At 38.4% G+C, this 21,622-nt stretch overlaps 1 protein-coding gene across 1 annotated transcript in view; it reads right to left on the bottom strand.

The window, feature by feature from the left end:
- The window catches only part of bahd1 (bromo adjacent homology domain containing 1), a 35,330-nt gene extending 14,086 nt beyond the window's left edge, over positions 1 to 21,244 (bottom strand). Inside the window, exon 1 of the mRNA XM_081347795.1 lies at positions 21,036 to 21,244. The gene's annotated coding sequence lies outside the window, so the exon portion shown is untranslated. The remainder of the gene's footprint in view (positions 1 to 21,035) is intronic.
- Between the last annotated feature and the right edge of the window lie 378 nt (positions 21,245 to 21,622).

Here is a 21,622-nt window from a genome sequence, read left to right as displayed (position 1 = left end):
ATTTCAGCAACAATCCTCTTCACTCCTACTGCTCTACCACCTAAAATCATCCACCCATGTGCCAGATAAAGAGGGGAATCATTCTGTAATACTTCCAACCACAAAAGTGACTACTTTAAATATTTAAACAAACAGGTTATACTAAAAGTAAAATAACCAAACATACACATTTACAGTAAAGATCAATAATTATCTTTATGATATTATTTATAATTAGTTATTAAATAGGTTTATTAAGTTTTGATGTTGTTGTTAACACTGCAAAAAAAGCATGCATTAAAAATATTAAATTTTGGATTTGGTGATATATAAAAAACATACAACCTCCAATTTACCAAGAATCAGCATTAACCCAGAAAAAAAAATCTTTAGGTTGAAAGCATATTATTCTCTTCTCTTGCTTTATAAAGTCATTTAAAGATTACCGCAATTAAATCCTGCAGTGTGTGTTCACAAATGTGAAAAGCTTTAAATAAAATTTCTAAGTGCCTCTAAAAACTAAATTAACAGTCTGTAATTCTGGGAATGTCACAAGTTATTGATCTGAAGGGAAGTGTGGCTCATAAAATAATAGACTAAGTGCTGGCCATGTCCAATTGAGTGACAAAACACAAACTCTCCAGTGGAAGGTAGCTGGAGGATGAATTGTTGGCACGATATTGTGGAAAATTAGAGGTTCCCTTTCTAGTTTAAGGAGGGGTGAAGGGAAATGGACTGCTGCCCATAATTTACCACCATTCCGGGTGTTTTTCTTTTTTTCGGGTTGAGGTAGCCTATCAACCCGACTTTCTGGTAAATATCCGAATAGCCTGGCGTTTCGGGCGTAAAACGTAAACGTTCAATAGAAAATGTATCCAGTCTGCTCTTTGATAGGTGGGTTAATGCGGTTTAACGTGATATCTGACGCGTAGAGACGAAAGAAGTTGTTCTTTCCTTCGTGTGATTTGAAATTCACCCCTCACTCACTGTACACAAATAGATGTTATTATTTTTTCCTCCTACACTGCAGATACAGAAGGGAAAGGTGTGGATTGGGGGCAAAACTGAAAAAAAGAGGAAACAGAGTGAAATGTACAGCGCGATTAAAGTAATCCGGGATAAAGGCGGCAAGCGCGTGCTGGAGGTGTATGATGATGAGAGGAGCTCGCGCGGCTCATAGGGCGTATCACACACACACACATACATATACACACACACACTAAAAAACAGCGCTGTTCGCCTCACATCCTACGGTTTCTGCCACCGCATACCTCCCAACTGCGAAACCGAACCAGCACGGTCAACTCGAAACCGAGCAATTCATGTCAGTGCTGAAAATGACACTAAACGGCCAACCGTGAGAATCAAACGCCGAAGCGGGTAGCGCTCGGTAGGTCCCTGCCGAAATTTCCGAGCTTCGCGATGGTATCCAGAGCACGATAAAAGAACAGTTTTCGCAAGTCTAACTAAAAAGCGTCTCTCGAACCGAATTCATACAGCAATGATTACGAATCATGTCATATTTCAAGCTATTTCCCCACTAGACGAGAGAGCGAGCGCGAGAGAAAAGCGCATAACCAAGATAAAACAGATTAGTAATCCTTCATTTACCTCGTCATCCACTCACTCCGCTGTATTCCCGATCAAATAATCACATTCCGCGAGCAACGAGGCTCCTGTTGTTGGGCTATTACAACAATATCGATGTTCAACAGTGAAATGAAACGAGGGGAGCACACACAGCTGACAAGACACGTTTAATCGGTGACCTACTTCCGAAGTAGCGTGCTGCTCGAGATAATATTCATGCGCTGCATTCGTGAGAGCCGCTGCTGCGCTGGGACGAGGTCTCGTTGGCATCACTCAGGTAGTTGAGTGATGAAAAATGCAAAAATGACAGGCATCGGCTGAGATTTAGACCCCATCACTCCGTAAAACTCACTGTTGGTCAGTGCTTGGTCTCACGCAGCCAGCAAGTCCCTTGGATCAACAGCTATTACATAATGGACAGCCTTGGACTATCTCATCATCAGCAATACTCAGAAACTAGATAATGAAATAATTGCCAAAGGGAAAAAAGTTTGCATGGGGTTATCAGAGCTGTCTAGGCACGACTTCTAGTTTTAAAAGATTATAGGCTAATTACTCACATGTGGTGACTTAATGCTTATACTCCTACTTCCAGGAACAAGCTCTGCTTCCATATTCAAATCTAATTCAAACTGGTTGGTTTTTGACCTTTTGACCATTACAGAATGTTTGTCAAGCTTAGGTCGTCGCCTCTTTAATGTGAGATGCATGTGAAAACAAGTACTCAGGCTAATATTAACAAATTACACTGTAAAAGACATCGCCTACAATCACTAATCCTATTTTATGGTTTTAGAACACAATTTCAGCTGAATAATGATTTAGAGTCATTCCGTGTCAAATCAAGCAGAGGTTGAACCATCGAGGGCCTTTAAAATGAAGATATTAAAAGGAAAGTTTGTTAAGAAGCAACAGAAGGATATTGAGATACAGTACCTTTAATTCTTCTTGAGTTACAGGCATTCAAACTTGAAGCAAAAAAACAAGTGCTTTTTCACATTTTTTAACCATCACCGTTGGCATATCGCACAACCAAGATTGCTAAAGTCGACAGATTTTACTAATAGACCTACCAATCTCTATGAAAAAAATAAAATAATGATGCTGCCCTCCTCAAAACAGTGGATTACTCAGTAAATACATCCATGATATTAATATTTTGGTTTTCATCACTATTTATGCTTGTCTTTAGATGAACAAAATAATAAATTTGAGCTGGGTAAGTTTCCAAAATTTGGTTGATTTCCAGTTTAAGTAACATTTCCACAGAGAAATGTTACTTATACTCTCTCACACTCACTGATGTTTGTTTAAAGAATGCACCTAAATGCCTTTCATACGCATATGAGATTTATGGATTTCAGTGTGAGAAAAAAGTGTCGCTATGTGTTTAATTTGTTCAATACTACTACTTCCACATAATTACTAAAACAAGTTCACAAATAATGTTTTGTTATTAAACCAAGATATTATTGAATAGTGTGTTAGACATTAAAACAAATCTAAATCCAAATCTCCAACATACACTCTAAGAAAAGTCCATGCACAGAACTTCCTTGTATTGTTTTTTCACAGGTGTTTTACCTGTATTTTAAATTACTGTATTAAACTGTTTTATGGCCAAAGGAAATGTCCGTAAACTTGATAGAAAAAGTACTGGTAATCTTCTGCCAGGACATTATCTGTTTTTCCAGAGAATTTTTTTCTTATGGTGTACTTCTCCTTACTTGTTCCTGTATATGAACCGAATTCACAAAAATGTACAATTAAATTGAGTCATGGTCTTAATGCCTTAAGTCAATGTTTTATGCATAAATGTCTTGAAACGTCACAATGTCTTGAAGTATAATACCTGGATGCTGTTGTTGCTAAAGAAACAATAGATTTGGTGTACATTTGCTTTCTCTTGAAAGTAGTTCAATAGAAGGATAAAGGAAAATGGAGCTGAAGACAGCACTGTAAAATTGATGGGGAAGTATAGCTGAAATTTACAGCTGCAGCCTGAACAAAACACTATTTTTCTAAAATAACCAACACAGAAGGATGATATTTACACTAAGCTTTAAGTTACATAAACAACACTTAATGATTTAAGCTTGAAAACTTCACAAAAGTGCTGACTGTAATGAAGATATGACGTCTGAAAGAAATGGTTGTAGATAAATATCCACTGAGTATTAAGAATACACGTGTGGGCATATGAAGCTACATGCAAAGTTGATATGCTTGAAAGCTCTTTGAGCAATCCATAATGATAATCATCATGTATATAGAATCTCTATAGGAGGACAAAAGCTTCAAGGTCCTACAAAGGCTAATCTGAGAGAAACGCTGCAAAAAATACTCAAAAGCTTCATTTTGTACATATAAATTGATGCGTTAAATACCATTCAGAAATGTGTTTAATTTAGGAAAAATGAATGGAATTTGCATACTTAGACTAATAAGCTCAACAGATCAAATAGATAAGTACTATACAAATCTTCACAAAACTTGCTCGAGGCCAGATCTTAACACACACAATGAAACATTAACTAGGATCTCATGCTCAAAGATTCTTCCTCTGAGGCTGCAATGTCTCAGATAAGATAGGGTATCAAATAGAGATGTTAAATGAACGGTCCCTAAAATGTCTGGTTATCCTGTTGATTATGCAGTTTTAATCAGGGAGCTTTTAAAACACACTGCATGTGGCAGGATGGCAAACACAGCCGAAGCTATGACATAAATCTTAGAAATAAAAAGTGGGAAGAAATATTAGACCCTTCTTAGACCAAGCCCATTAGTATCTTGAGTGGAAAAAGCTTTAGAAAGCGAAACAGGGATTTTCTGCTTTACGATAAAAGCAATTGTCTGTGTCATATCAAATTTCCGTCTGTCATTTAAAACAGAAAACAACTGAACGGAGGTAACAATCAACACTGCAAGCAAAGCTCATTTTACACTGACACAAGCTCATAGCATAAACCTCAAAGTAAAGATGTTTCTCCAGCAGATCAGCCTTCAGCTTGGCCTTCTAGAACGTGATTATCCTACGCTACTTGAAATGCATTTTCATGTTGATTTAACGAGAGAGAAAAAAACAATTTCAAATAGGCTATTTAACTCACATAATTCAGCCTCATTTAACAGACGCTCACTGTCTTTGATAGATCAGATGGTAAAGCAAAGGACTACGATTAAAGCTTGGTCGTCCGTATGTCATTGATGCCAACAAGAGGAAATTACTCTTTTGAATTTCCCTATAAAGATCAATAAAGTTCTGCATATTAGTATAGAAATTGGTAAACAAAATTCAGTTTGTTTTAGTATCCTTCTATATGCAGAGGTGTGAAGAGTATTTTTGGGTTTTACTTGAGTACTATTGTACCTTTTGCCCCTGTAAATCCAAATGCATTCATTATTAACCCTGTTTTTCAAATTTACATGATAGGAGTTACACATCAGCTGTTATGAGAAATACAAAAATACTTGAAAGAACACCTAAAAATGAAGCTCTATCAGCTCAGGTGGCCATGAGCACACTGGTACCATGGGTTCATTTGCACACTGGCATTTGAAAAGCAGTGAATTCACTGAGAAGAGGAAGAAAAGGCGTTAATGTTAACCCACTGCGTCATCACACCAAGAGTGCAGAGGCACAGTCTGATACTGACACTAACACATTGTCCAAGAGTTCACTGTCCACTGAGCGACCTTCTGCCAGTTTAGCTACTCAGAGTTTACTCCATTTCAGAGCACTAAAGTGAAGCTTTCGGAGAAATTGCTTCCTAAATTTGCCTCAGCTGCTCCTCTCTGTCAACTTCCACATTAATGCAAGATTTTTAAGTATACTGGTGGCATTCATTCACAGAAGAAATTGAACTGTCATGAACTTCCAGATGTACATATACAGCAGCATTCATTCCAGGACAAAAGTGGCAGAAGACATTTATTTGCATGTTAGTGATTTTATGAAAGATTTATAGGGCTATTTTACTTTTTATGCATGCAGGTCTTAATAAAAACTTATTTTAAAAGACATCCGCAATAAAGTGAAATCATTGGTCTCCAGGTTGTCTAGACATTGACAAAAAGCCAAAACCAGTTCTGCTTCTAACAGCAATTATTGTAGAGAAAAATACACTTTTAGATTAATCGATTAAACCAAACTAAATGACCATTATCACTGTTCATTACAGCAGATTTAAAAATTATGTTTACTCAACAAACCAATAAAACAACGGAGCAACACACATGGGACAGAACAAATAGGTTAAGTTTTGAAATACTTGACCTTTTCCTTTTCTTTAATCTATCTGTGCAACAGTTCTACAGTCAAAGTACTTGAAAGATATTCAAGATACACTGCCACATTTATCTTTTACAAATATCTTAAGGATCTTGATAACATTACAGCTAGTGGTCTTTAATGACATCTGTGTATGACAATCAAAGGCAAACTGAACAAAAGGAACATAAATACAAGGGTTTCACAGGACGATGACTTGATGTAAAGTCCAATATTATCTAATAAAATCTAATTCTCTAATCAATATATAATCACACTCAAATGAGAAAAGCTGAAGGGTTGTAATAAAAAGATGGCATCTACTCTCCAATGACCCCTCTACTGATGTGAAAAATATGCAAACTTTAATATCAGTGGCTCTAAAAATTTGGCTCTCTACAGTAAATGAACAGCATGCATTGTATAACCAGATTTGCTAATATTCTGTCCCACTGACTCATGAATAAAAAAAATAAAAAAACTGTTAGGAATTGTTACAGAAAAATAAACTGTAAAAAAAATAAAAACCCTGTTAATAGGTTAACTGTAAGTTACCTTACCATATATTATGAAAAAACGTAAATGGATTGACATTTTATATAATTTTACTGTAAAATACTGTCAAATGTATGGTTTTTGCAAACAAAAACATGAATTGCCATATTAAAACAGTAAAAGGTCATTCCCAGAAGTCCCTGCGGGACATCAAATAGGATTAAAGTTTATATAAATAATTTAATTCTTCTCATTTTTGTTACCAGTAATGTACATTAGGGAGTTTTGTTACATCTTCTGTTAGTTAATGTCCATTGCATGTTACACCTTGATGGCATTTTGTTGATCCTGCGCACCATTTCTGTATTGGCCATGTTTTATGGACAGGCTACTTACGATGATTCCTAATGTGGTTTTCTATTGCACCACTTGTATTATTATGGTTGTTACTATACATTTTAGGGTAAAAGACAAATTTTGGGGATTTTTTTTTACACTTTTTTTTTTTTTACACTTATTAAAATCTAGTGAGATCTTACATATCTCAATTTTTTTTTGTTATCATTAATCAATTTACTTAGTTAAAATGAACATTGTTTAGTTTCCACTACATAAGGTATAACTCTTAAAGGTGCAATGCGCAACATTTCAAAAATACCCGTTTTTCTAACCCATACATGCTTAAACAATTGCCTGATGGTCTGAATGAGCCCTTCTCTGATCACTGCGATTGCCTCTATAATCCTGTACAGTAAAATAAATAAGAGGGATTCAGGACGGAATGAGCGTGCACACCTCTGGTTGCAGTTTCGCTTGTCGCCAGAGGGGGCATAGTTCTGCAAAAACTCAGAGACTTGCGCAATGCACCTTAAAGATCACAGTTATTGTTAAAGTCAGCATGAAACAAAAGTTACAATAGTCTTTTCTCCCCTGTTGTGATGTATATGCAAGTGAAACAGTATCTCGAACAAGAAAAAATTTAGAGTGGGACTTGATTTTTTTCCATGGGGAATTGATTGGATGGTTGTGGTTTGCTATTGCTGTGATGTCATATGAGTGACAGGTTGTCCCACCCTTACGCCAGTAAACGCGGCATCAGAGAAGAGAAGAGATGTCGTTGCAAGAGGGAGGGGGAGATATTTTGATCAAAGATTATGAGGGTACTTGAATTTATTTATTTTTTAAAGGTGTGCACAGACAAATAATTTATAATCAATATTGCAATATTCCATAAAAAACTAGATGTACCGCATCGCGGTACAAAATATGACCGCCGCTCAGGCCTGCACTGGCTTTCCACAAAAATAAATGACGTGGAGTAATTTGGCTGTATTGCGTGTTTATGTATATACCTAAAAAAAGTAATAGTATGTGCATGTCTGTCTGTGTGTGTGTGTGTGTGTGTGTGTGTGTATGTGTGTGTGTGTGTGTGTGTGTGTATGTGTGTCTGTGCGTGTATGTATGTGTGCGTACATGTGTGCGCGTGTGTGTTTGTGTGTGTGTGTCTGTGCATGTGGATTTGTATGCGTGTGTATGGGTGTGTGTCTGTGCGTGTGGATGTCAGTGTGTGCATGCTTGCGTTTGTTTATATTCCTGCATGTGTGTGTGTGACAGTATCATACTAAACCAGCAACCCTTCGCTCAACAGCACCATCTACAGGCCGATGAGTGTACAGTCACTAAATGTGCGGGAGTGGCCCCCGGGGACCAAACAAAATTTTTCCGTAGAAGTCTAGTGGGGCTACATGCCCACCAAATTTCATGTTCCCCGGTGTTTCGGTGTCCCTGGTATCGTTGACGAAAAATTTACGGGGGCCCCAGCGCAGTGGGGGGAAGTGGCCCCCGGGGACCAAACGAAATTTTTCCGTAAAAGTCTAGTAGACCAACATACCATAAAAATTTATTCATCCTCGGTGCCACGGTTCAGGTAGTTATTTAGGAAAAACTGCATTTTTTGGGGTTTGGGGGGGCCCAGCGCGGGGGGGGAGTGGCCCCCGGGGACCAAACGAAATTTTTCCGTAAAAGTCTAGTGGGGCTACATGCCCACCAAATTTCATGTTCCCCGGTGCTTCGGTGTCCCTGGTATCGTTGACGAAAAATTTACGGGGGCCCCAGCACGGGGGGGGAAGTGGCCCCGGGGACCAAATGAAATTTTTCCGTAAAAGTCTAGTAGACCAACATACCATAAAAATTTCTTCATCCTCGGTGCCACGGTTCAGGTAGTTATTTAGGAAAAACTGCATTTTTTTGGGTTTGGGGGGGCCCAGCGCGGGGGGGGGGGGGGGGGAGTGGCCCCCGGGGACCAAACGAAATTTTTCCGTAGAAGTCTAGTGGGGCTACATGCCCACCAAATTTCATGTTCCCCGGTGTTTCGGTGTCCCTGGTATCGTTGACGAAAAATTTACGGGGGCCCCAGCGCAGGGGGGGGAAGTGGCCCCCGGGGACCAAACGAAATTTTTCCGTAAAAGTCTAGTAGACCAACATACCATAAAAATTTATTCATCCTCGGTGCCACGGTTCAGGTAGTTATTTAGGAAAAACTGCATTTTTTTGGGTTTGGGGGGGCCCAGCGCGGGGGGGGGGGGGGGGGGGAGTGGCCCCCGGGGACCAAACGAAATTTTTCCGTAGAAGTCTAGTGGGGCTACATGCCCACCAAATTTCATGTTCCCCGGTGTTTCGGTGTCCCTGGTATCGTTGACGAAAAATTTACGGGGGCCCCAGCGCAGTGGGGGGAAGTGGCCCCCGGGGACCAAACGAAATTTTTCCGTAAAAGTCTAGTAGACCAACATACCATAAAAATGTATTCATCCTCGGTGCCACGGTTCAGGTAGTTATTTAGGAAAAACTGCATTTTTTGGGGTTTGGGGGGGCCCAGCGCGGGGGGGGACTGGCCCCCGGGGACCAAACGAAATTTTTCCGTAAAAGTCTAGTGGGGCTACATGCCCACCAAATTTCATGTTCCCCGGTGCTTCGGTGTCCCTGGTATCGTTGACGAAAAATTTACGGGGGCCCCAGCACGGGGGGGGAAGTGGCCCCCGGGGACCAAACGAAATTTTTCCGTAAAAGTCTAGTAGACCAACATACCATAAAAATTTCTTCATCCTCGGTGCCACGGTTCAGGTAGTTATTTAGGAAAAACTGCATTTTTTTGGTTTTGGGGGGGCCCAGCGTGGGGGGGGGGGGGGAGTGGCCCCCGGGGACCAAACGAAATTTTTCCGTAGAAGTCTAGTGGGGCTACATGCCCACCAAATTTCATGTTCCCCGGTGCTTCGGTGTCCCTGGTATCGTTGACGAAAAATTTACGGGGGCCCCAGCACGGGGGGGGAAGTGGCCCCCGGGGACCAAACGAAATTTTTCCGTAAAAGTCTAGTAGACCAACATACCATAAAAATTTCTTCATCCTCGGTGCCACGGTTCTGGTAGTTAGTTAGGAAAAACTGCATTTTTTTGGGTTTGGGGGGGCCCAGCGCGGGGGGGGGGGGAGAGGCCCCCGGGGACCAAACGAAATTTTTCCGTAGAAGTCTAGTGGGGCTACATGCCCACCAAATTTCATGTTCCCCGGTGTTTCGGTGTCCCTGGTATCGTTGACGAAAAATTCAGTAAGGTGACGAAAAAAAAAAAAAAAAAAAAAACCTTTGACAATCCCTATATGACCGCTTTCGCTAGCTACGCTAGCGGCGGTCATAATTAGATGTCAATTTTGATTTCATGGTGACTTTAAGGGAAACCCATTTCCACAATCAAAGTTAATTTGATGTAGGCTAAAGTTGTTTTCAAGTGTAACAACGTGGTGTTGTTTAGCTATACACTATTGCCATGAAAAGAGCATAAAAGATCTTTCAATAAATCTTAAGAAACCATAAAGAGACTTTGGATGTACACAGCATGTTAATTTGTTTGCTCGTGTAAGTTCAGACTCTCAGATGACAGTTTGTTGCCACTGAACTGACAGAACACAGGAAGTCAAACTCTTGTTAGTTGTTAAAGTGTCTGTCTTCAAAAGCATGAAAGACACAGGGCAAAGTGCCCAGGAAAGCGCAAAGGATGTTTTTTTTTCTTCTCAGAATACACTCCTATGACAAATCTTGTTAAAATTACAGTGAAGAATCAACACCGTTAGATGCTTTCTGAGAGAAAAAAAAAAATCAACAATAGTCTGAATGGATTTCCAGCTGTGTAACAACTAGCACAAACAACAATAGAGGCTCAATCTCGTGTTCTCGCACGCTGGGTGTTGCCATCTGTGATTTTGGAGACCATGTGCTCTACAAGCTTCAGGGGAAGCCTGAGGTCTGGCTTGGAAGATTTTAGCATGGCTCATGAACAGGCTTTATCATCCTTTTAACATAAACATTTTAGCAGTGATAATAGACCAGAGCTTCAACCCCTTCACGTCGACCACAGCTGCAAACCCTCAAACAGCTGAATCTGGTTTCAGTGGCCACTTTTACCCCCAGTTCTCTCCTCGAACAGACCAGTAAATTTCACAGCTGTGGCTCTGGCACAGGACCAGGTCGTGTCTGATGGGTTTAAGATTAGCCACATGAAACGACTCTTCCACGTCAAGCATATGTGAGCTGGAAATCTATGGGACACATGTCCTGAAGGTAATGAAGAACATTCAACAGTGTCTTCTTCATTCAAATAGAAATACTGTAATCAAAGTACTTTTGATGCAGTCTGAAGAATGTCTTGCCTTTGGGGATTTCATCATGGGATGAGAAAAAGGGACATTTGAGCCTTTGTGAGTCTGTAACTGACATAACTGCAATCTCACCCTTAATTATCCAAATAAATACGATACATTTGTTTCACTAGTGAGATACTGCGTCTCTATAGGTTTCCATGAACAGCGTTCAGTACATTGCCCTCAAGGGAAAACAACAATTACTGTAGTCATCAATGATTAGTCAGCTGACATTTTGTACACATTTTAGTACTGTTCAAAGAACTGTTTGCAAATGAATTCTTAAATTTGCATGAGGAGGAAGAAGATTCAAACATTTGAAACAAAGCATGAAGAGTTGGTTTATCAGGTCAGATTAGATTTTTTCTGTGCAAAATTAAACTTTCCAATCAGTTAAACAGGTTTAACAGTTTTTGGAAACGGAAGGAAACCATGACTTTCTCATGGTCAAACTGTGCAACATTCAAGGTACATTGTCGGTAGTGATGCACTGATACAAAAATTCTGGCTGATTTGATTGGGCGATAATAATCTAATGTTATGGCGAGAACTAATAAATGGACCAGTTCAGCAGTTGTTTTTCTAAATAATTTTTTTTAAACTACAATTTAAAGGGGTCGTGACATGGATTTTGTTTTTTATTCTTTTAATGTTCCTTGAGGTTCACTTATAATGTTAATAAAGTTTTTTGTGCAAAAAACAAACGCTAAGAGTCTATGATTGGATCATTATTGCAGTGATTATAATGTTTGTAGCATGTTATATGTTTGGCAACAGTTCTTCTAACCCTGATTGATGGAGTGTGTAACTTAATTTCTTAAAAAAATTACAAAGACGTACCATAGCCATATTCCAGGATGACAATGTCCAGATTCATCAGGCTCAGATTGTGTAAGAATGGTTGGGAGGAGCATGAAAAATTATTTTCACACATGAACTATGCAAAATTTACTTTTACATGGTGTTTGAACATTAATGTGTGTCGGCAGTGTGTATACACAACCACTCTACAATGGTAGAATCTTTTTTTTAAAATCGCCATAAATCAAGCAGTGTCTCAAAATAAGCCGTTTGCCGTTTCTATGCAATATGACATCGCATTGCACAGGACACGCCCACGACTGCTGACAGACTCTGTCCTATTAGCATAGACCCCTCCCTGAGTGAGCTGTACACAGTCCACCATGTTTACCTCCTCTTCAGAACATTTAACAGCAGCATTCAAGAAATGTATTCTTATTAAAGCTACTAAAGTTATTTAATCAAGAGCAGTGATTGATTAGCCCCTTTCGCACCAGGAAGCAGGAACTGGCCACCAGGGTGGTTCCCCGAAAACGAATGTTGCCCTAGGGCCATTTTCTGGGTTGCATTCGCACCGCCAGTAGGAACTCTGAAGTGACGTAAGATGTGCTTGTTGTTGTGACTTTTTTTTTAAGGTACATTTATTTTGACAGCCCTGAGAAAACCAGAGCCTGAGCACACAGCACTCACATTCTCCGTCTTCTTCATTAGTTTACGATCTGTTTAGCAGTCCTGTCTAATACGTTATTAGATAGAACTGTTATACAAAGAAAGTAGACAGTATATGAAAAAGTATTAGCAGAAATACATAATCATGTTTTGCTTGGTCCCCTCAAAGTTGTGTTGGATTTTCTCTTTAGCATAAAGGTTGAGAGGTCCATCTATCACTGTTTTCCATGTTCGTAGAGTTAGTTAGTGGAGTAATATATAGGCTGTAAACTGTGTGTGTACACAGCTTTTTAACTAAACCTATGTGCGTGAACTCGGCAGTCGACTACTTTGGACTCCATTGAAGTCAACAGGGTGCAAATTTTAAAAATAGAATAACTCGGTGTAGGCAACACCGATTTTTGTCGTTGTTCTCTGTATTGACAGCACTCCAAATGTACAAAAAAATGAGCTCAGTGTTAAAATTGACCGGAGTTCTCCTTTAAGCGCAATAAGACGTGAAAGATAATTTATTTCTCATGGGACGCACCATCTGACATCCAGCTCTCTGAGTGTTTGCTTCGGATGTGTGCGCTCAGAAAACCATATATCAGAAGTTTAGACTGATATGACTTGATCTGACGCATGCAGATAATAAACTTTCTTGATGATGAAGAACTGCAACGTCACGCGAGCGTGACAGCCATAGAGATGATAATCAAAACCAAAAAGTTGACATTTTTCGGCAGAGTATCCGAGGCACGAGCGGGCAGGGAACAGCAGCTCATTTGCATTTAAAGATACATGCACGAAAACAGCATGTTTTTCCCTTCCACTCAAAAATGGACATATACAACATGGTATAATAAATGATCTGTGGGGTATTCTGGGCTGAAATTTCACAGACACATTCTGGGGACACCTGAGACTTATATTACATCTTATAAAAAGGGGCATAAAAGGTCCCCTTTATATTCATTGAAAGTCTTTGGGAAGTGCTGAAGCGGACTTTACAGATCGCTTGACTCTTGCAATACAAGATCTTGACCTAAACTTGATGCACCTCTTGATGGAAATAAATATTGTGATGTTTCGTGATGTACTGAAAGTTCTAATCACACCGGTGTGATCGTATGCTTCAAAGGGTTAAATAAACGCTTTGTTTATAATGAGGAAGGCGCTTTAATATGAAACTTACAGGATGTTTAAATGGTACAAAGACCTCTTATATGTCAAAAGATCAACGCAAGTTTGATTTCTCATGTCATGATGACCCCTTTAAGAGCAACCATTTTAAATGCTACACATGAATGTATGCTTCACAACATTATAACAGTGTTATTAAATGTTATACATAACATTTAGCAGTGTAATTAAATTATTCGTTTTTTTTTTATAAAGATTAGCTTTAGGTGAGCATTTAATGACAGCAAAGGTAATCTAAATGTAAAAATAGGGGAAATGTGCCTATACAATTATACAATATCAAAATTATAATAATTAAATCTCTAATATCATTTAATAACTGATATGACATCAATATACAGTGAGGAAAATAAGTATTTGAACACCCTGCTATTTTGCAAGTTCTCCCACTTGGAAATCATGGAGGGGTCTGAAATTGTCATCGTAGGTGCATGTCCACTGTGAGAGACATAATCAAAAAAAAAAAAAAAAAAAACATAAATCAAAATATATGATTTTTTAACTATTTACTTGTATGATACAGCTGCAAATAAGTATTTGAACACCTGTCTATCAGCTAGAATTCTGACCCTCAAAGACCTGTTAGTCTGCCTTTAAAATGTCCACCTCCACTCCATTTATTATCCTAAATTAGATGCAACTGTTTGAGGTCGTTAGCTGCATAAAGACACCTGTCCACCCCATACAATCAGTAAGAATCCAACTACTAACATGGCCAAGACCAAAGAGCTGTCCAAAGACACTAGAGACAAAATTGTACACCTCCACAAGGCTGGAAAGGGCTACGGGGATATTGCCAAGCAGCTTGGTGAAAAAAGGTCCACTGTTGGAGCAATCATTAGAAAATGGAAGAAGCTAAACATGACTGTCAATCTCCCTCGGACTGGGGCTCCATGCAAGATCTCACCTCGTGGGGTCTCAATGATCCTAAGAAAGGTGAGAAATCAGCCCAGAACTACACGGGAGGAGCTGGTCAATGACCTGAAAAGAGCTGGGACCACCGTTTCCAAGGTTACTGTTGGTAATACACTAAGACGTCATGGTTTGAAATCATGCATGGCACGGAAGGTTCCCCTGCTTAAACCAGCACATGTCATGGCCCGTCTTAAGTTTGCCAATGACCATTTGGATGATCCAGAGGAGTCATGGGAGAAAGTCATGTGGTCAGATGAGACCAAAATAGAACTTTTTGGCCATAATTCCACTAAACGTGTTTGGAGGAAGAAGAATGATGAGTACCATCCCAAGAACACCATCCCTACTGTGAAGCATGGGGGTGGTAACATCATGCTTTGGGGGTGTTTTTCTGTACATGGGACAGGGCGACTGCACTGTATTAAGGAGAGGATGACCGGGGCCATGTATTGCGAGATTTTGGGGAACAACCTCCTTCCCTCAGTTAGAGCATTGAAGATGGGTCGAGGCTGGGTCTTCCAACATGACAATGACCCGAAGCACACAGCCAGGATAACCAAGGAGTGGCTCTGTAAGAAGCATATGAAGGTTCTGGCGTGGCCTAGCCAGTCTCCAGACCTAAACCCAATAGAGAATCTTTGGAGGGAGCTCAAACTCCGTGTTTCTCAGCGACAGCCCAGAAACCTGACTGATCTAGAGAAGATCTGTGTGGAGGAGTGGGCCAAAATCCCTCCTGCAGTGTGTGCAAACCTGGTGAAAAACTACAGGAAACGTTTGACCTCTGTAATTGCAAACAAAGACTACTGTCCCAAATATTAACATTGATTTTCTCAGGTGTTCAAATACTTATTTGCAGCTGTATCATACAAATAAATAGTTAAAAAATCATACATTGTGATTTCTGGATTTTTTTTTTTTAGATTATGTCTCTCACAGTGGACATGCACCTACCATGACAATTTCAGACCCCTCCATGATTTCTAAGTGGGAGAACTTGCAAAATATCAGAGGTGTTCAAATACTTATTTTCCTCACTGTATAGAGTGCATACCTAATGGAAGGACAATGGATCTTGCTTCTACACATAATTATGCCAAAGAAAATGGACCTGTGCATCACAGGAATTTGGAGGCTCTGCTTGGTTCTAATTTTGTCACAGAGTCCCACTAGAAGACGTTTATATTACCAGCAGCAAAATGATTTTATTAAAGAGCATCTTGCAGGTTAGAAGACCCAACAAGTCAATGTATAGAAAAATAATGTAGGAACTAGATTTTCTTTAAAAAAAATTTATAAATACACTACAGTGGCTTCTGGAGTCGTTTTTTGTGAGAAAATTTTACTTCCGCATCTGAAAATGGGCGTGACGTAGCACGAGGGAGAGCGGTCGATTCAAACAACAGGGAAAAATGGATTGCAATGACATTTCGGACGCTGAGGAAATTGTTGACGGACCACCGCCATAAAATTATGAGCCTGCTTTAAGGCTTTAAATCAATAAAGGTTATTTCTTTATATCTTGTTTGTATCAGCAAAATAATCAATGCTTTAAAGATAAACTAATGTACATTCTGTATCTCCACTTGTAAAGCATATCAATACAGTGAAGCCGTTGTGTAATCATTACAACTTTGTCGTTTTAAATCCAATTCTCCATGTCAAATTTTTAGATTTGATGTGCAACTAGATGAGATGAGGCGGCTCTGTTATTCTCCATGTTGTACAAATTTGGTAAAAGGGGTTATGGACCATTAATCTAAAAGTCAATTTGCTGCACATAGGCTGCCGTCTGTAATGGGATATCACTGATGATCTGTTCAGTGAAAAATCCTAATCATGCATACGTATATTTGATGGATTTCTTTTTCCCAAGAGGTGATAATTCATGTTAAACATGAGTCGAATTGATTCAGTGAGAGACTGATCTGTACTAAGTGCACTTGACAATGAAAATAGGATGAGTGAAAAAGGAAACTATCTCAAAATTGTTTGACATTTAATCATGATATATCTGTACCTATCAGTACTGTCGATGTTTGAAACATATATTTAGATTTGATTTAGATTAATTTAATGCCTAAAAATGAATCTTTAATCACTAATAATTTCACATACTGTCAAACATAATCTTTAGCAAACTAACATGAATATCCATTTTTCCATACTGTACATTATAATGTTTTGATGCCTAAATTCACTCGTAGAATTTAAAGGCACAATATGTAAGATTTTTGGATTACTATATCTAAAAACCACAAGAACAATGTTATATATTTTTTGACTTGTGTACTTACATTATCCCAAATATTTCCAAGAATGTTTAAATACAGAGAAATAAGCAATTTTAACCAGTAGACGGACTGTGTCCGTGCGTCGCCTATCAATGACATCATACCTGCGTTACCCTCGATTTCCAGGTTTTATTTTTTGGAAACCATGGAAACACCAAAGACGCTTTAATATATTATGTGTTTTATTAGACAACTGTTTGGATACATTAATCGACAGAAAACTAATCATTGTTATGTAGCTCAACACAGTTAGTTTTATTGTTTAAATCTGTTTTTTATTGATTTACCGCGAGTACAATGTTTTACCATGCCTAGTATCGATCTAGCTCACTGCAGTGTGCAACAAGTGTCTCATAGTAGCTGCATAGTAGCGAACGCACAGAGTAGCATTGTAACATAACTTTCAACACACTGAAATGTCAATAAAACTTTAATACATTAGCTCATCCATGAAAATGATTTCTGCCCGAGTCCCGTCGGATTCTTTTCCACCGGCTGTAGAGGTGAAGACAACAACTCCTATGATCCCGTGAAATCAAGGCATCATCAAGCTATGGCTTTGTTTTGAATAAGCGACCTCTACCAGCGAAAATTACATATTGTGCCTTTAAAGGTGCATTAAGCAACTTTTCATGTTAAAAATACCCGTTTTTTCTAACCTGAATGAGCCCTTCTATGATCTCTGCGATTGCCTCTATAATCCTGTACAGTAAAATAAATAAGAGGGATTCGGGACGGAATCGACTGGGCGTGACGTCATGCGCGTTCACGCTCACCTGGCTATGTCTGGCAGGTTTGTGTATTCGCCGCCATTATCCGCATCAGCGAAGACAACTCAAGCGACTTTGGCAAAAATAGAAGATGGATTGAAAGAGACCGGCTTCTAGTTCATCCCAAACCCCAATGCAAACTCCACGTAACCGCATGCACAACTCTGGTTGCAGTTTCGCGTGTCGCCAGAAGGGGGCATAGTTCTGCAAAAACTCAGAGACTTGCGCAATGCACCTTTAAAATGATTGATCTATAAATACTGTATTGAATTTTATTATCTTCCATTTATCAGTATAATCATTAGCCAGAATTTCAATATCAAAGCATCCCTAATAATTATTTATGAAATGACCAAAGTAAGCATTACCTTTTATATAAATTTTCCATATAACTGCACTGGAAAAAATTATTCGTTGAATTTACTAAAAAATGTTATGGTAAGTGGTTCCACACAATTGATTTAAGCTACATTTAAACAAATGCAATAAGTTGAACTAAAAATTAATAAATTCAACTTAATGCATTTGCTTAAATGTAGTTAAAATCAATTGTGTGGAACCACTTACCATAATTTTTTTTAGTAAATTCAACTATGATTTTTTTCAGTGTAACCTGTAACCACTGAAAAAAAAGGGTGTATGATTTACTTTGAAAAAAGTCAAAAAGAATTTTGCTCAGAAATTGCTAGTATATTTTAAAGATTGAAAGAATGTAATGGTAAAACTTACTCCAATAATCTGTTTTATTTACAACTATGAGAAATCAAGTTCCCAACACATTAAAATACTCTAAAAATGCTAGCAAACACCTGCAGTTATTTCAACTTTTTGAGGATTTTAAGGGCTCTCATTGCTATACCAATCCTAATATTTACAAGGTGTACACTACATACACCCTGAACCCCTAAACAGGGAATAAAACTCTTTTCAATTTTTTATCCATACTGCTTTTTCTTTCCCTTAAGTTTCAGCTTCAAGCTTTCAACTAAGTAATACCATAATTACTGTCACTTTATATTCAGCAGACCCGAGCGCTACTTATATCCTCTTCTGATAATAGCATTTAGACCATAGGTTATATTTTACCTTGTCGGTTTAGTCAAAACATATCACCTTTAGCTGACTGTTTTGGAGCACATTGCCTTGTAAGTGTATTTTCAACTTACAGAACATTTTTACTTTTTATGGAGGTATTTAGGTCAAACAAAACCAATGAAATGTAAAAACAAAACAATCATCACAGAATCATTTTGCACTTAAAAAGGGCAGCCTAAAGGAATGTGAATTAAGCCACATTGAACAGCAGACTACATTACCCAACATCATTCAAAAATCCTATAATTGGATCATAAAATAGGACAACAGAACATACACTTGCTCCTCAAACATGGCAAGGAGGTTCTGGATAATAGTGGCATGAAACTGGAAAGCTGGCTGACCAGCCCAACTAACTGAAAAAAAAAGAAAAAAAAAAGAGAGAAATATTACAAAGAAAAAAGCTTCATCAGTTTCAGTCGTGACCTAAAATGTATTACAATTCTCTTTTGATGAAAACAAAAATGTAGATAGGCTAGCACTTGAAGGATAGCAAACTACAATGTCATCTCTGGTCAGGTAAGTAAACAGCAGTATCTCTCTTTATCGACAGAAACAAGAGTTTCAACTAGTATTGTTGTCACATCCCAGCACAGCAATATGGTGACATGGTCATACAATAATGTCATGGAAGATAAATATTCCATTAAAGCAGATTTTACATGCACCATTATCTTGTAGTACACTTGAAATTATGTTATTCAAATAAGTACATTTTTATATAAATCAATCACTCAAAACATCAGAGGGTTAGTTCACCCAAAAAATTTTATTCTGTCATTAATTACTCACCCTCGTGTCGTACCAAACCCGTAAGACTTTCGTTCATCTTCGGAACACAAATGAAGATCTTTTTGATGAAATCTGAGATTTCTGTTCCTCCTTTGACAGCTGCAACTGACACTTTGACGCTTCAAAAGAGATTGTAAAACTAATCCATATGAATTGAGTGGTTTAGTCCAAATTTTCTGAAGAGACATGATTGATTTATATGGTGAACAGATTTAATTTAGGCTTTTCTTCACATATAAACATTGATCAGTGAACATTAACAGAAGCTCAACTCAGAAGAACAAACCTCTTGCTGAAGCTCAAATATGCTGGCTAACATGAGAATGAGCATCACTGATTCTTGCACTGCAAGCAAAATTGATTGAGCTTCTGTTTACCATACCTGATGTGTGCGTTGATGAATGTTTATATGTGAATAAAAGCATAAATGTAATCTGTTCGTCACATAAAGCGATTGTGTCTCTTCAGAAAACGTGGACTAAATCGCTTGACTAGTTTTACAATCTATTTATGAACTTTTTGAAGCGTCAAATTGGTAGTTGTGTAGCTCTCAATGGAGAGTAGGCTACAGAAAGGTCTCAGATTTCATCAAAAAGATCTTCATCTGTGTTCCGAAGAAGAGCGAAAGTCTTAAGGGTTTGGAACAACATCAGGGTGAGTAATTAATGACAGAATTTTCATTTTTGGGTGAACCTTTAAATGTGCTATTTTTTATCCCTAACACAACAAATGTAGGCTATTCATAATCATAATATACAAGTATTAACTAAAACTCTACTTGTATAAAGTCAAAATTCGTGCAAGTATAAAAAGGTCAAATTGCTTTTTAGTTGGAGACATTCAAAAATGAATTTGCCTAATTAAGGCCTTTAAAGATTCAATAAAATGCAGTAGCCTATACAAGAAGCAAATGAGTCAATGGACAAGTTTCAATGTCAGTCAGTACAATAACAAAATGTTCTATTATTATTTTTATCGGGCCATTGACTTTTATACTCGAATAAAAGTCGGACAATGTGAAGAGAGCAAAAATGTCAGTTTCAAGTTGATGTTCCAGTGTTTTCGACAGGGAACAACCATAGGGAACAGCCAGTGCAAAGACTAACCCGTGATTGCGTTACTAACAAACAAAAGATTAGACAAACAACTCATCACCTACACCATAGTCTTTGCCTTTACTCACTGCGAGCGACAATCTAGGACGCTCCCTTTATAATCTAGCAAGCGCGAGAGTTTTCGGACAAATTATTTGATTATATTGAGAGCATTCTAGTTTTGACGCGTCGCGTAGGAATGTTATGTAGATGGATAACATGCCTGTCATTATGAATAACGAAACTAAATGATGGATTAGACTTCTCTCCAAAAAGCATTCTTAATTACTTCAGAGTGACGGGCTTAAAAGAAATTTAATATAGGAGGACAGCACGCCAAAAAAAATATCGACTTGTGCCTACAAACTTCCCGTATTCTTACAAACGTAGAGATTATCTTACCTTTAGTGGTGTCGTGGATTTAAATGACATACTTTTTTTGGTAACACACTGCTGGTCCGCTTTTGTTTCTCTCTTGGTCTTGTTCTCTTGAATACATGGGAAGCTCATAGTACTGTCATCCTGAGGAGAACACCTGGAATAGAGCAGACTCATGCAGAACTGACACAAACACTTTTGCCATGGAGTTTACGTAACACACCATCCGCTGTTAATGGCCGTGTCCCAAACCATAGTGATCTGCCTGCCTAGACTCCATTTTTAGGCATCACAGTCAGCTGAACTGACACACAACACGCCTCTGAGTCTCTAAACATGCTGCATGCACCTATAATGCTCAAAAATAGTGGGTGAGGAATGCACCCACTATGTCCATTATGCTGTCTAGGTAGGCAGCTCACTAGGTTTTGTGACACGGCCAGTGTGTTGACGTATGGCATGCTGGGACAACATGGAGTTTCTTAAAGGGCTATTGGCACATGTGAAACCCAAGTAAATGTGAAGTGAAATCTGCAAGTAAATGATGCTACTTTTCTGAGACCATTTTAAAAGTGACTTTATAATCATTTTAGTAGATTCATGAAGTCAGT

The sequence above is a fragment of the Scardinius erythrophthalmus genome, assembly GCF_964197995.2.
Source record: "Scardinius erythrophthalmus genome assembly, chromosome: 19".
NCBI classification, from domain to species: Eukaryota; Metazoa; Chordata; class Actinopteri; order Cypriniformes; family Leuciscidae; genus Scardinius; species Scardinius erythrophthalmus.
This window is presented reverse-complemented; position numbering and strand designations above follow the sequence as displayed.